This window comes from Fukomys damarensis, unplaced genomic scaffold (genome assembly GCF_012274545.1).
Source record: "Fukomys damarensis isolate Sample0158 unplaced genomic scaffold, DMR_v1.0_HiC HiC_scaffold_24, whole genome shotgun sequence".
NCBI classification, from domain to species: domain Eukaryota; kingdom Metazoa; phylum Chordata; class Mammalia; order Rodentia; family Bathyergidae; genus Fukomys; species Fukomys damarensis.
In genome coordinates, this window is record NW_022900936.1 from 14,988,222 (window position 1) to 14,999,651 (window position 11,430).

At 35.1% G+C, this 11,430-nt stretch overlaps 1 long non-coding RNA gene across 1 annotated transcript in view; it reads right to left on the bottom strand.

Annotated features, from left to right (window-relative positions):
- Nucleotides 1-6,382, bottom strand: part of LOC117287475 — a 61,453-nt gene extending 55,071 nt beyond the window's left edge. The window contains exon 1 of the long non-coding RNA XR_004518770.1: nt 6,289-6,382. This is a non-coding gene — a long non-coding RNA (uncharacterized LOC117287475). The remainder of the gene's footprint in view (nt 1-6,288) is intronic.
- Between the last annotated feature and the right edge of the window lie 5,048 nt (nt 6,383-11,430).

Genomic DNA, 11,430 nt, shown 5'->3' on the forward strand with positions numbered 1-11,430 from the left:
AAGGAACAGGGTGGAAGCCAGTATGTTTCTAGAGGACTGAGAAAAGGGGAGATCAGTAAGAGGTAGATGGAGCAAAAGTAGGAAGGATATCCAAGTCAACACATTACAACTTTCTCATTGCATTTTAATAAAGTTTTAACTATAGTGAAAACAGTTGAGTCACATAATGTGAGCACACGTATCAATGCCTAATGGATCAGTGGAGCCCAATTCTGGGTGTGTGTGGGCCACTGACGTGCATAAACTGAGAAGGGAAAGCTGAACTGAATGAAAGTGGCATCAAGTAATAGATTCTTAGCCTGGATGGACTGAAAAGGGAAAGAAAACACTTTTCCTTTTTTTTTTCTTTTGCCCTCTCATTGAGTTGATTGGTGCATTCCTTTTTTCTTCTGAAAAGTTTTGATCTTTGCCATTCCCTTGGGAAGTGTTCCCCCAGTTCCTTCAAGTTTCCAGCCTCAGTCTTCTGCTCCTTTAGCTTTCTGAAAAGGACTTTCACCAGTCTGCAATGAGTTTCAGGCCTTCAAACTTGGACAGGATCCTCAAAACCTTGTGTGTGTGTGTGTGTGTGTGTGTGTGTGTGTGTGTGTGTGTATACATATGTGTGTATATACATCATAAGACTAAATCAAGTTACCTTTGGCTTCTACAATTATAAGAGATGCTCAGTAGTAGCCACTATGGCAAGCTGATGCTTTGGTAATCTTGGTCATTGAGATTGCTCCACATTTATTTTCAATTTCTTCTGTAAAAGGTAGCAGCGTAGTGGATTTTATGTGATATATGACATCCTTTATGGTCCCCCATGAGGGCGACAGCATCTGTTAAGAAAGATGCTATTTTTATTTTCTTGAAGTGTATATACGTTTTTTTGGCCGACTCTATATGTAATCTTTTCCCAAGGGACTCTAACTGATACACATAACATTTAACATCTTGTCTTTCATTTCTCTCATCTTAACTTTGTGAGATGGATATTTGATGATAGCCATCAATATTCTACTCATGAGTAAATCACCTCCACCACTGAAGGTAGCCATTAAGACTTAGAAGAGGAGAAATTTATGATATGATTTAGGTTCTGAGGATCAAACTCAATGGCTACGCCAAGAGTAGGTAGCATAGAGAGGAAACAATACTGCACTGTTTTATTATACCAAAGTATATATTGTATTGTAGAAAATATGCATTGTGTATATATGTGGGGGGTATGTTTTTACACATATGTGTGCACTATTAAATGAGAAACATGGTCATGAATGTGGTAGGATTGTGCACATTTGGCATATTGATAGTTTCTCTGGCAACCTTATGATTTCTCTAAATTACATGCTTGATTTAATTCATAGTCATTTGTTTGGGAAGAATATTACATATGTACTGGTGTTAAATTCTATCATTATTCTTATAAAATATAATAAAAATAAGTATGGGATATAATAAAATAGAAAGAGAAAAATCTGATCTTAAAAGAAAAGAACTGGATCCAGAATCATATATTTTGAAAGATAAAGTTGTTTCTAATTAAAATGGAAAGGGTCTTATGAAGGTGCTGTAGTGGTTAAAGTTAAATTAGAACAGGTCTTGGACATGTGAAATTTGTAGTACCACTTCGTAGTTTACCAGTACCAGTGAATGCGACTATGCCATTGATTGATGTGTAACTGACAAAATTGACACTAATCTATACGATATAATTAATAATTCAACAAATATTTGTCAAAGGCTTACTTAGCAAACATCATTGGTAGCACAGATATATGTCAAGATCAGTCTAACTATTTATAAGCCTTGGCTGTTGCAGCTTGTGTCTAGTTTTTCCCCCAAAGTCTCACGCAGTGACAGGTAAGGCTTTTCAGAGGTGGCTGGACCTAGAATGCAGATTGACTTGTGGTGTAGTGATAGGGTTCAGGGTGCTATGATTAAGGGTGTGATTGTTACCTGCCCTTAAGGTAGCATATAAGGGACTGAAAAGGTTACTTATTTGCCACTTTCTTGTTGACTTCTGCCTGCCGTGAAGTCGTGAAGTGTTTCTCCCTGCAATGCCCCTCTGCCACACCACCCTGCCTTGGAGCTAGCCCATTATGGACTAAAACCTCTACAAACTGTGAGCTAAATAAACCTTTCCTCGTTTAGCGCTGGGTGTTGGGTATTTTGTCTCAGCAATGAGAGAAAAGTAACAAAGACACTTGTTATGTGTAAAAAAAAATGTGTAGTTCCATGTGTAAAAAAACATTATTAAAAAACGTGGTCAGAAGGCCTATGAAAGATAATAATGGCTCTCATTTCATAATGGCACTGATTGTAGTTGATGTTTAAGAAGATCAAAGGACACTCTCCTATCTGATTGACATATATTATGAAAGTGAATAAAAGATACCAAGGATCACCATCCACACCTAGACTCTATTCCCATATCTTGTCTATAAGCATATGTTGCGCTGTGGAGAGGCTTTCCTGGCATCAACAGTGATTTGGCCGTATGACTTCTAACCTCAGTGACTCCCTACAGCCGTGTATAAATTGCGTCTAACTTTTTCAAAATAAATACTTACTAAGGATAAAGAAAAATGAAGATGATCCAAATAAAGTATAATTTTAATATTCTACTTTAATCAAAACTAATTATATTGACATGTTTAGTTATAAGCATTCCTTTTCCTTCCATTTTTCTCATCCTACATTGCCTACTGGATACTTGCTAATGTCATTCCAGCTTATAGCTTAATAATAATCTCAAAGTCACTTCTTGGACTTTAAAGGGCTTTAACCCATGCCAGAATCTGACTCTTACACTTTTGGAATAAAATCGGTTATTAGAGAAATATTGCATCAGATCAAACCATTTCATTTTCTATACTGGGTATTCCCTTTCTTTGTCAAAAATGTATTCAATAGCTATAATTAAATAGGATCTTCAACTTTGTTAAAATTTGTCATTGGCCTCTAATTTCCCATGTTAATATATATGCCTGTAGTCTTATTTTTGGTGATCCATGAAGGCTGATACCCTCTTGCACTGGACTAGCCCTGTCTTGTTCCAGCCTTTGTTAATAGCCACACCAGAAACTTTGAGTTTACATACTGTGCTCTTTCATCTTGATAGGATGTCCTGTGAAGATTCTGTTTCCCAACTGAACAACACCTACAATTCTCAGGTCATTTGTGGAGAGATATGATTCAGTCCATCCTGGTTGGAGTGAGTACAGTAATACTTTAGTTCACAAGCACTTCTGTTTGGAGCAATTTGGTTTGTGAACAGAAGCATTCTTCAAAACTTCACTTCTTTGGCAAACTCCACACTGGCTGATGAACATGACTAGAGTTCAGGTTCCCCAGAGTTGTGGAACAAATTAAGCTCATGAGCTGAGGCACCACTGTATAGTACTTATTCCTGCTTTTCCATGTTCTCTTTCCATCTCTCACCACTCAAGATGCCCAATTAGAATAATATATTTAAATATGAAATATGTTCAACAGATTATATGAGAAACAATCAATATATTTTTACAAATAATAAATATTACTGTTTTAAAAACAAAAAAGCTTTATTATTTTTAGAACTAAATCAATAGTTAAAATTATATTAATCTAAAAGTATACAACAGTTGCACCAGTTTATATAACTTATGAATCTACAGGTACAAAGTGTTGTGTCAGCAAATGCTCCTGTATTTTGACAAGTTGTTTCTAACAGTAAAGTAACTGAATGAAATGGAAAAACTTGGAGCCAGTCATAAGCAATGACCTATTTTATTGCCACTAACAAGAGACATTTTACTAAGGTATGTATTAGATCAGCATGTTAAAATATATAGCTATGATTACTGAGTGCTCTATAAATGCTATTAACACCCCAAATCCTATTAATCTATTTGCAGCTATACATAATTATTATACTTTCCTTAAAGGAGAAGTACTATATAAACAAGTAGTGTAGTTAGAGGAATAATTCAGAAATGCTAACAAAAACACATGAGCTCATGGGAAAGCTGAAAACTTTTTGCCCACTTGCACAGAGGGAAAGAATTTTGAAGATATAATCCTACAAAAGTTCATTTTGATATGTCTCATTCAAAGATAAAACTATTATATTATTAATATACTAAAAGTAAATATTTTATATTAAAATCATACCTTTTGTGTTAGATACATATTTCAATATAGTGCACTAAAATAATCACTCACTTGTTTGTATCCTTCTACTTTTGCCTTTTTTGGTCTAGGGCACCAGGATTACAAAGGATCATGACTATGTCACATTCCTGGCACTCAAAGTTTTATTACGATACACAACAAAACCGTAATATTGGCATTAATGTTAAGGTGCTTACGTTTTCTATGGAATGAACTAGAACCATTGTATAAGGCAGGGGAGTCCAGGAAGTCTTAATCCCATTAGTTCTGTGTAGAGAGATGTGAGGAAATTGAAAGGGTGAAAAATATGAGGAGAGGCAAAGATATTCCATGAGTTTCATAGAGCAGAAAAATCCAAGAAAGCAGAAAGATAACTTTAGACAGGAATAAACATACTATGTTTGAGTAGCTATGGATATTTTATGGGTTAGGACACACTAGCTGAGTTTAAGGTGATAGTAAAGAGTAAGACTAGAGAGAATATCAAGGACTGATTCAGGATCATGTCAAATGTGAAGAAGAGTGTAGGCTACTTTCTGAAACAGAAACTTGTGTTCATGTGTACCCGTGTACGGAGGGTGTGTTAGGGGAAAGGGAGAGTTGGGAGGAGGATAGTATGTCTGTCTTTCAGAATGACTCCTGTTAGAGTGTAGAAGTTGGCATGAGCGAGTGTGCAGGACAGAGAGAAGTAATACAGAAAGTCTAGTTCCGAACTCATGTGGAATTGGTGAGGAGACTAAATGATATGTGTACAAAGAAGGAATAATTCCCAAGAGAATTAACCAACTAGGAATTATTATGCACGAGTAAATGTAGAAAAGGAACCAAAACAAGCTCACCTAGATTTAAGTTTATACTTTCCGATGTAGTGTTTATTTGGAAAGGTGATAAGCAGTCCAGGAGGAGCATCAGGTACCTGTTCAGTAGCAGATCGAGAAGACAATGCCTCAAGCAGGGAATAAGCAGACGTTTGACATGGGAGTACAATAGGACACGTTTTACCTAATTCACAATGTGACCTAATGATGGTTCCAAATACATTATTAAATGAGGAAGATAGGATAAAGAATCTCTCCAAGAATTCATGATTTCAAATTCATATACATGGATCACAGGTGCTCTAGCTCTCTCTCCCTGCATTAACACTTCCCTGGAAATAAAATCTGAATGGATCAAAATAACAACAATCATCGATTTTTCCATATGCATTTATAATTTGGCCGAGGCTCATTTAAGACAGTTCATGTAATTCTGAACATCTGGAAATTGAGCGGGGATAACTGAAATCTTTAAGTATTAAAACAAATAAAGTTGGTTAGGCCTCTGTCTTCCTCCTTGTCTTCCCCTTTCTTTCAAAAGGGAATTTCTTGACCCTCCATGTGATTTCTTCAATAGTGAGATTTCAGGGTAGTTTAGTTTCTTACAAGACATCTCAATGACCTAAATATCAATATTCTAAGAAATCTAGTAGAAGCCACAAGGTTTTTTTTTTTAGCGAGCCTCTGACACTAAACAATATCACTTCTGCAGTCTTCTATTATTCTAAAAAGTAATTACAGACAGGCCTAAATGAGCAAGCATGGAAATCACACTCCACATCTCAAAATAAATTTTGAGAAATGTTTTTGGCTTCCTTTAATTTACACAGAAAACAGCATTTCACCAGAGAAGGGTACTGTGGGTTAATATTTTTAATTCATTCCCCTGAAACAGAATACCTCTTCCATTTTCAAAGTTGAAAGATAATTAAGGCTATCATAATACAACTATAAATCATTTACTCATTGTAAGCTGTGGACCAATAAATGACTGAGGCTGATTTTACTAAGGAAATAACCAGCTTGTCCTACTGACTGCGACCAGCTTCTGTGCATTGTGAACAAAGTGCCTGGCTACAATAATTGCTATAGGGAAGATATCATTTATATCCCAAGAAATCTGAACATTCTATTAGTCATTTCAGCATGATGGATGGAAATATCTAAAGTGACAGATGAAGCATGCAAAATGTTAAAACATCCAAGAGAGTAAAGGTTAAGAGCAGTGTTAATTGAACTTGCCCCTGTCGGAGGAATGAGGAGCTAAAAGTGCACAAGGTCCCTGTTTAGAACAAATTTGTGCTGAGAAGAGAAAGCCAGGATGCCCAGTAATTACCTGCAGTCAGAGCTCTTCTTTAGGCATGGAATGCAGTTAGTCAGGACTGCGATTTTAAAGAGTACAGCAAAAGCCAAGTTTCAGGGAGCACACAAAGTGTTCAGGAGTCTTGGGCCAAAAAGTTGGTGGGTTTTGCATTATTTTGCAAACTCAATGTCTTTGCCATGCATGTGTCAGAGCTGAACACTTCCTGCATTAGACAGGAAGGAATTTTCCCAATAGTAAGCAGAACTTGATGTTGGAATGCTGTAGGAGTGGACTTTAAAATAGAATAAAAGCCACTTGTCAGTTGTCATTGTGTTTGGAAACTGGAATGAGAGACATGTGATTTTGTTCTAGAGTTTGGTTATCATACACAATAGAGACATATCAAAGTTTAAATATTAATCTGAAGGTTTGGTTTACAGAAATGAAAGCATATGTAGATTTTAGTATTTTGATTTTAAATTTTTACATTTTTTTACACAAAGTGGACACATTCTAAAAGTTTTTGAAGAAAAGAGTAATTTTTCTAACCTGATCTTTGTATGATTTTTGAAAACAACTGTAGCTCTATTCCAAAAGAATGTTAATGTACGTTTTTCCTGTTTGATATTTTCAAAAACATACAATAGTCTGTTACCAGTAACAATGTTAAATAATAATAATGTTTTTATTTCCATGGCAAATTTATTGAGATTATAATCAAGGTCATGGTATAGAAAAATATTTTAGAAATCAACAAATGATTTTGGATGTTAAAATGCTTACTTTAAATATTCTGAAATATTGAGGTAAGAGGTTAAACAATAGTTTCAGCTATTTAAATAGGTTAAAATATTAAAATAGGAACAATGTTTCACTGCCCTAAGGTTGTATCTAAGGAGTTCACTAGATCAACATTTTGTAATCCTCATTTATTCTTCACCCAATTCTTAAAGATTAAGCAAACAACATGCATCAGGCCTAAATTTAATGTCATAAAAATGAGCAGGAAGAATGTGTCCAAAAGGGAGCGGAAGTGTTCAGCAGTGAGAGAGGTAACAGAAGGGACGGATATCACAAAAGGAAGAATAAAATTCAAAGCGGAAACATATCAGAAAACTTAACCTGGTCCCGAACTGAAATGCAGATATGTTAGCTGTTCATTAACCTCTAGTGAACCTGATAAATGACACTACTTTTTTGTGAGATCAAACTTTAAATGTCTAGCTACAGTTCCAACTATAAAGAAAAGCCAAGACTGGTTTATTTACCTAAACATAAATTAATGCAACTTCATCATTTTGAGTTATTACACATGGACAATTTAATGAGTAGCAAATGTATTTAAGGAAAAGAATATTGTAGCCAGGATAAACCTCAATAGCTTCAGAAGAACAAATGGTATAATCAATAGTGTGAAATAGGAAGAAAATGGCTAAAGGGGAAGAGGGAAGGGGAGGGGAGAGGAAATAAGGGAAAAGAAATCTAATTTTTTATAACTCATAGAATGAGGGTGTGTAATTTCTTTTGAATCATGAATCTTGACCCCAAAATTCTGGTTGATATGTGCACAATTATGTTCACTTAGTATTCTTCCTTATGTTACATTTCCTCAAAGGTTGTGATACAGGAAAAATACAGGGTATGAAATCTGAAATATTATATCTCCTAACCTGTTACTTATTTGATACACTGAGCTTGTGTTCTCTAAAATTCAAAGAATAAATTCTAAGAACAATGGAGGTTAAGAGTAGGAAGGTACCTATTGATAGAATAGCTCGTGAGAGGCAAGACGGGACCCAAAGGGGTAGCCAGGGACCCCACTCTACAGAGGAGTTTCATGGGGTGAAACCCCATGGGTAAAGGTGGACCACAGCCATGACTAACAAGTAAGATTACAAGTATAGTCACTTAGGTACGACTGGTCCAATTGGGAAATAAGTCATGCAACACAGTTAGATGGGAATAACAAAGACTTCTAGGAAATGGTGAATTCAGAAGTCTCCGGTAACCCACTGGGGTTACTGATGTCTACCTAGATTTCATTAGGCCCAGTGTTTGTTCTTTGAGCAAATCTGCAGATCTGCTCATCTTGTCTTTATCTTGAGACTCAGTCTCCAGCAGATTTTTCTCCTCACAGTTCTGGTGGGTTTCACCTTTGTTCTGACCCTCTTGAAGACCTAGCTCTAACTGACTGCCTATATTTCTACCTCACTCAGCCGTCTATAATAGTTGCACTCTGTTGCAATAGCAATGAAAATGCAATGTACAACTGGAGAAATTTTCTGTTCACCAATTAGTCAAATACCTTGAGAATAGAAATAAAGTTCAGAAAACGTCTAGGACACAGTTTTCCTAAGCCATGGGACATTTTCATCATCAGAAAGAGAGCCTGTGTGCTAGTTAAAGGGCTAGGAACATAAGGCTAGGAACAGAGCCCTGGAAAGATGTGAATCCATTGTTGTGTCTAACACAGAGCAGTTGCTGATCACTATTGATCATATGGATGAAATCTTGGTGTGGAGTTCAATTTATAAAAGCATCACTATCTCCTTAAACTCTTAGCCCATGAAAACATTTGCTTCTGAAGAAAAAATAAGTGAAGTAGTATTTGTAGAAAAGTGATCATGCTCTATCAGACACTAGCATTTGGGCACAGAAAGTAGACTGAAACGTATACAGACATTTGGAATAATTGCTCTAAGAGTTCAGATGCCATGTTTAAAATTCAGGAATGGCTTAAAAGATATATAGAAATGCCAAACTGATTAATTTAGTAAACTTTATTAGAATCTATCCTATTCATTATGGAAACATCAACTGAATTATGACTATAACCAGTAGATATTCTGTGTAATGGAGTCTTGCTTCATGGATTCTATGAGGAAAAAAGAGAAGGTGTGTGGGTTGCACACATTTTCTCTTTCCATGGATCCTCCAAAGCTTGGCTTTAAAAAAAAATCTGCCTACTCAACTTCCTTTTATTTCTGGCAACAATTTGTTCTTTTACTAATTATCCCCATCTGTATCAGATTTGGTACTTTTTGTTTTTGACTTTTCACTACATGCTTTTACATCTGTATAACTTTTTTACGGAATAGGAGGTCTTAATGTTGGAGATCTTTTGGAAAGGGTGAGGAAAATGGAATTATCTGGAAAGAAAACAACAACAACAACAACAAAACCCCACTACTTAAAGCCATCACTCTGGCATTTGCTTCAATAAAAACAGAGCCTATTCTATTGGTATTGAGCATTTGGGTATCATTTCAGTTCTAAAAAAACTTATTTTTCCTTCCTTTTTGTTGTATTTCATAGAATGACAATGTGCCAAACTACAATTTAAAGTTTCCAGTTTTCCCCTTTGGAAGATTTTGCCTACCGCCTATGAGGATGTTCAGAAGTTGTTTCATGTTGCTCAGCAAAGAATGATGCTTAAATAGGAATGAGCAGGGAATAGGGCTTGAGCATATTATTTTGCACTGGTTATTTGGTAGTAATTAGAAAAACACACACAAAAACACACACAGAAAAAATTAAGTTAAACCAAGAAAAGAATATGCTTGGAAAAGCAGTTATTTTCATGACAGATTAGGAAGCACAGAGTAATGCTAAGGAGCTTTAACATGTTATAGCTGCTCATGTTACACTTGCTCTGTTTGACATTATTTTTCTCACTTTTGCAGTGACTTCATCATTTATGTTTAAGGAAAATATTGAAAAAGAAACTAGCAGTAATCCCTTAATCTACAGTTGGTACATTTCCTAGGAAGTTCAAAAGATTGAAAGTGACAGTTTGGGTAAATCTTAATGCACATTTCCATAAGCTGTAATATAAATTTTTTGAAATGGCAAAAGCACATTTACCTTTCAATTAGAAAAACTTGCTAATGTAAAGTATATAGTCCCGACAACAAAACTTTCCAAGATGCTTGACATGAACAATAATAGTAAAAGTCACTCACCTTTGCTACTTTCAATCTTAGATTGAAATTGTAGCTTTGCACATATTTACATATGGTCTTTGAAAAGGTCTTTATTATTGTGGAAGAATAGGCATATTTAGCAAGATTTTAGGCTGCTTTTAAGTTGTAAATATTTAGATATATGGTATGGGGGGTTTTTATTTGAATTGTTGTAAGCGCCACAGATATTAGAGGCGTGAATGTTTGAATCAATTACTATCCTACTTACAGTCCAGAGAGGTTAATTCCTATAAATTTTGTAAGCATGTATGTTTCTTCTAACAGAAAAAGGACTTGAAAAGGTCAATTGATTCATGCCACTCACTGAGTTTGAGAGCACATCAGACTTTCTGTCTTATTTCCTAGCCTATGGGATAACTAAAAGAATTAGTCATGTTTTATGAATTCTGTATATAAAGGATTAAATGCTAATCAAACATAATAAATCCTTTCATTATCCTTGTGAATGACTCACCAAATTTCTAAAATCATCTAAAACCAAATCTCAACAGTATATACCAATGAACTCTTCCCTACCTTTGGTTTTGAACTTTAGTGCCCGGAGCAAGTGATTTTACTTATGAAATTATGTGACATATTGTCTCTGTAAAACACCACTCTTCTTTATTCTTATTCAGGTGCCTTTACCCCTAGTTCTTATTCCTACTCTGCTCATGGATTTATGTATATGCTTGTAATTCTTTTGTTTTATGAAATTTTTGTTGTTTTATGTGCATCTAATTTTATCAGAGATAAAATTGTATAACAGATTTCATTGTCTCCACTCTTCCACTAAATGTTAAACTTAATTTATTTTTAAATTAAAAAAAATTTTTTTGAGACAGGATCTCATTATGTAGTTCAACTGACCTGGAACTAACTATGCAGCCTAGGCTGGTATCAAACTCACAGCGATCCTCCTGTCTCAGCCTCCCAAGTGCTGGGATAACAGTTGTGTGCCACCAGGCCCAGCTTCATCCTTAAATTTTAAAGATTAATCTAGTTATGTGTTTTATTACCCTCCAGTTATGTATTTCTTTATAGAATGTACTTGTTTTTCCATATAGAGAATCTAACACCCATGAATAACTCTATTCTTCTTACTGTTACATGATAATTTTGTGTTAATATCACATGTGTCACTGGTTCACTCTGTTATTTAGGTTCTTTATTTCTCTTTTCTCCATAATGAACCTCAAAATACATACATAAA